Raw genomic sequence first — 5984 nt, forward strand, 5'->3', positions numbered from 1 at the left:
GTCGATTGTTGACGCAGTGAATTCTGCCCACAAGTTCTCTATCGGATTCATATCCGGGGACATGGCAGGCCACTCCATATGCTCTACACCATGGTCAGCAAGAAAGTGTTGGATCATGCGAGCATGATGAGGCCATGCATTGTCATCTTGGAAGACAAAGTTTCCTCGAAAGGCTGCACGAGCAAATGGAAGCAATGTTTCTTCCAGAATGGCCCTGTACTTGAACTGGTTCAGGTTTCCATTCAGAACAACCAGGACAGTTTTGCCCCTGCATGAAAAGCAGCCCAATCGGTCACCCCACCACATCCAGCTTGGACTCTTGGCACGATACAATCTTTGTTGTAGGCTTCATGCACTTGTCTGCGCACTCGGACGCGGCCATCTTGACGATAGACCAGAAATCTAGACTCGTCACTGAAGATCACATGATTCCAGTGTTCTGGCTGTCATTGACGGTGCTCTCTGGCCCATTGCAATCGGCGCTGGCTGTGTTGTCTGATCAGGCGTGGCTTTCTCAGGGGATGCCTGGCACGATAGCCTGCTTGAACCAGTCGTTGGTTGACTAGCCTTCTGGATACAGGCACATTTGTCAGTTGCTGCCACTCAGCCCTAAGCCGATTAGCTGAATTGGTACGGCCATTGCGGACTAACCGGTGCAGCTGGCGATCATCCCTCCTTGTGGTTCTGCGGGGACGTCCTGGCCTCGGTATTGGAGTAGGGACACCCCTCTGAGCATTTCGTTTCAGGATCTTTGACACCTGACCTTGAGTGATGCCATACTGCCGACCAATAGCACGCTGTTTCATGCCGTAATTTCGTAAAGCCACCACTCCATGACAAACAGCATTGTCGAGTTGACGGACCATCTCCAGAGGAAGCAGCAATAACTTTTGGAGACGTGCAGCAGTTGTTTTCCACTAATACAGAACGCAACAACCCTTGTATACCCGACTGTGAAGCCAATCATCAAATGCACCTGTCCGTACATTTTGCCACGCCACCTGTGATATAATCCTGTTGTTGACTTCTTGCTGCGACAGACAATCACTGACATGGTTCTTTTAACAAATAAATCACCAAAGTGTAAAAGAAACTCACCAGATTGATATACTGAGTTAAGAAAGTAAACCCAAGTCAAGAAAAAAGAAAATATTCCATATTAAATGCCAAGTCTGTATATATATATAGATATATATATATATATATATATATATATATATATATGTATATATATATATATATATATATATATATATATATATATATATATATATATATATATATATACACATATACATACACACACACACACACACACACACACACACACACACACACACACACACACACACACACACACACACACACACACACACACACACACACACACACACACATATATATATATATTAGCAGAAGCACCCGGCGTTGCCGGGCGGGGGAGGGGAGGGGAGGGGAGGGGAAGGGAACGGGAAGGGGAGGGATATATATATATATATCACCCTCTGAAGCATTATTTGGACAATATTGCACTGCAGGAAGTAGTATATTGGAAACTGGAGTAAACTCTGACAGGAGTCTGGCAGACCCAAAGCCACAACAGAATCAGAAGACAAGTTTCTGAGAGTCAACAGCTTGCGTGATAGGCAGCTCACAGGACAACAGCTTCAAGCACAGCTTAACACTGGTCGAAGTAAGCAAGTCTCAGTTTCAGCTGTGAAGAGAAGACTTCGAGCTGCAGGTTTGGCAGGTCGAGTGGCAGTAAAGCCATTGCTAAGATGGCAAAATAAGAAAAAGAGGCTTGCCTGGGCCATGAAGCACTACCAGTGGACTACTGAAGACTGGAAGAAGGTGTTATGGACCGATGAATCAAAATTTGAAATCTTTGGTTCATCACGTAGGCTTTTTGTACGCCGTCGAGTAGGTGAAAGGATGGTTCCTCAGTGTGAGACACTGACTGTCAAACATGGAGGAGGAAGGAAGCGTGATGGTCTGGGGCTCTTTTGCTGGATCCAGAGTCGGCGACTTGCACAGAGTGACTGGCACCCTGAAACAAAAGGGCTACCACAGCATTTTGCAGCGCCATGCAATACCCTCTGGTATATGACTAGTTGGTCAGGGGTTCATCCTACAGCAAGATAATGACCCCAAACACACCCCCAGACTATGTCAAAACTACCTTCGAGGAAAAGAACAAGACGGGAGGCTTCAAATCATGGAATGGCCAGCACAGTCTCCAGACTTAAACCCCATCGAGCTGGTTTGAGATGAACTGGACAGTAGGGTGAAAGCAAAGCAACCTACAAGTGCACACATTTGTGGGAACTTCTGCAACAGTGTTGGGAAGAACTTCCTGAACAATATTTGATTTCCATTGTAGAAAGAATGCCACGAGTGTGTTCGGCGGTTATATCTGCAAAAGGTGTCTACTTTGCTGAGTCAAAAATTAAAAATAAATTTTGTTAAACAAAATGATTCTATGATTTATTTTTTTATCTCCAATTGTTTATTTGTTCTATGCTTCATTTCAGAGTACATTGAGACATTGAACTGCGTAAATTTCAATAAAAACTGGAAAAATTGAGGGGTTCTAAAACTTTTGACCGGTAGTGTAGGTGTTGTTAACGATGTCATTGGTGTCATTATTATGACGTCATAATTCGACAGGGACAACGCTTAGTCTGATCAGTTTGAAATTTATTGAGCATGATCTCTGCAACAATTATATTAGAGAATATAAATTGATGATGTCATCGCTCACGTGGTCTGGCAGCCATATTGAATCAAAAAAAAAAAATGTAAAAAAACAGAAGAGTTGGCTCACACCAAGTTGACTGCGCAGGGTAAGTATTCCATGAATATCATCTAGTTAAATAATGTGAATAGTACAGTATAATAGATTTTTGTTGTTGAGAATAGCTTCAATTTTGCATAGCTTAATTTGAACGCAACAAATAAGTTTAAATATTCTCAAATGCGACACAGTGTAAGGCTATTGTAAAAGTCTGATTAAAATGCAAATTATTCAAAAAAAATTGTCCTCAGACAAGTGTTCAGATGAAAACAACAGTCATGCCAACACAATATCACAAATGCTTTAACATGCAAATGCATTATCTTGAGAAATTTAAGGGTCTGTTATTTAAAAGGGCAAGACGAGCATTTCTAAACAAGGGGGAGGAGGGCTGAGCCAATGAAAAAAAAATCATCCCTGAAAGCATTTCCTAAACCATAGTTTTGCTAAATCTGCTATACAGGCTTAAGGCTTACTTTCTTGCATGCCACTAAACCAATAACTTGTTGGCATCAGACCATCTACCAAAATTGTAGCTTCTTCATGAGGTGCATTTACTCATGGCTCGACATGCTTGGCCCATCTAAATCCTGTATTGCCAAATACCACAAAAGACAAATCAAACAGCATTTGCATTAAAACAGAAGTGAATTCAAAGGTGCTTTGCCAGTGAAAGAAACCTTTTCATTAAATTGCCTCTAGTTCGTTTATTAAACTTGACTTGTAATTTCAAGAATGATATTTAGAGATGAAGTATCCAATGAGCACACTGCAAGCCAGAATGTTAAGTTATTTTTTAAAGAATTCACTGTTTGGGATTCACATAATCTTTCAAAAAAATATTTACAAGTTGTTTCAGGCAAAGGACATTTGAGCCTCGTGCTAGTGCCATCCACATTCCAACACTCTCAACTGCTACATACAGGTAGGTAGTTCTCATTATACAGATTGCAACCCTAAGCAGGGAGCTTGGCTAAGGTTGGCACAGAATAGCACACTCCTTTCCAAAAAAAAAATAGTGTCAGCTCTTTAAAGCCCAGCTCCTAAATAAAGAGGAGACATTCTGTTTTACCTTGCTTGATGAAGGACCTGTTGCGAGATGCAGCACCCCCTTCTGGCACTGCACGAGAATGATGTTTTATTTTATTTTTTTCCAAGTTTGGTCTGACCCTGTTGGAAATTGAACATATACTAGACAACTTAATGATGAGCATGCTACCAACTGAAGTATCTTGTTATATTGCAGTACGTTGGTACTGAAGGAGAATCAAATACAGTATAGTAGAAGCTTGACTATTCCAAATGTTTATGGAACGAATTGTTGTGGTTAAAATAACCAAATAAATCCCTCAGTGGTGTGGTTATGAGTTATAAATAAATCCTCCCATGGTTAGGCAGTTATTTCATAGTTATATTGTTTCGTTTAACTGTCTAAAGTCCATGTTGATAGAACTGCATTGCGAGTGTGCAGTAAGAAACCCCAAATAAAAATTTTCATTTGTTTTTTTTCATGCTTTTTTGAATGAAACCCAAAACCCAAATTTCATCATTCCACATATTCCTTTTTGGGGACCATCTGCCGAAAAAGGGGACTGTGTGAAGAAATCTCAGACAGAGGGAGGGAGAGAAGGGCGTATTCAAAGCTTTGTGACTTGAAGCGATCACAGACTTTACCCAGGGGTAAATCGATTATTTTTTTTATTCACCCAACACGAGTCTTCTCTCGTCCTTCTCTTCTCTTGTGCTTCCCCTCTCTCTATTATTCACTTTCACTTGGTCGGTCTGCTTGCATTATTTATATCATTCACATACTCGCTTTGCCGGTCCCCTCACTATTTATTTCATTCTCCTGCATGCTTTGCCAGTTTGCTCACATTATTAGTCCCCTACCTGGAGGGAACTATAGGGTTGTTCTCCTTCTGTCTGTCTGTCTGTCTGTCTGTCCATCCCACCGATGGTTTTCTGTACTTTTTTCCATACTCTGACATATTCAACTGATACTTGGTGCATGGCTTTATGATGACAAGTTCCATAACAAGTTTGAGTTTCCGGGCGTTTTGCCAGTTTTTCACCGAGTTATTGCCTTTTTGGACTTTGAAAAATATCACATTATACATGGGTCAGTTTTCCAGACTTTCCACCTTACCCTTTAATATATTGAACTGAAAACTGGTAGGGGACATGTATTGCAATGCAACTCTCCCTCTTGTTTATTTCATTCTCCTTCACGCTTTGCCGGTCATTTATCGTGTACAATTTATCTTCGGCGCGCGGTCTTTCCTGCGTCTTTCGGGTCCGTCCTTTTGCTCTCTTCCTTACGTCTTCCCCTTCCGTCCTTGCACACCTTCACTTTCGCATTCCCACGTCTGATAGGTCCATCACTGACCTTTTGACCCATATAAAAAGCTCGGGTGCCTGTCAGGGGATGCATTCTCTAAGTGTCGCGAGCAATGTCACAGTACCATGGAGAAACATCAGGCTGCAGGTGTGTAAGGTACAAGAGGGGAGCAAGTTCAGAGGGTCCCAGCTTCAGTCAGGACGTGGGTGCCAGTCAACAAGTGGAAGATGAGCAGGGGGTCTACCATTTCCCCATCTATTTCTTTGTATCTCAGCTCTTCATTGCCAATCATTCAGCACATCATTCTTTGCCAATCACCAATCTCTCCCTTCCAGATAGAATGCATTATGCCAGCATATGTACTGTAGAGTGTTAGTTAAGTCATTGCAGATAAGGATCTGAGCACAGGAATGTCATGTAGGGGATAAGGAATGAATGAATGAATGAATGATCGTTTTAAGGCCATTTCCCCCGCTAGAGCAGGGGTTAGCCTATGGATATGGATATATGTATATGGATATGTAGGGGATAATGATATATGTAGGGGATAAGGGGAATGTATAAATACTGTAATTACTGTACATATATGCCATTTCCTTGTTTTATCTGCCTGTGAATACCTGCTTGGCCTGCCTTTGTAAATACTAGCATTTTTGTTACAGGCAATAAAGGCCATTTCTTTAAGAAACCGTGTCTTGACTTATTCTGTCTGTTTGGATGGCGACATAATACTGCTGAGGCGTTTGGCCAGCTCGGATTTGTTATCTAAGTTTGACGTTCGATCCCAGGTGTGATTACGTGATGTTGGTTTCGTAAAGTAAGGGGGAGGGGGGGGGAATTATTCGACCCAGA

The sequence above is a fragment of the Myxine glutinosa genome, chromosome 3 (genome assembly GCF_964187855.1).
Source record: "Myxine glutinosa chromosome 3, kmMyxGlut1.1, whole genome shotgun sequence".
NCBI classification, from domain to species: domain Eukaryota; kingdom Metazoa; phylum Chordata; class Myxini; order Myxiniformes; family Myxinidae; genus Myxine; species Myxine glutinosa.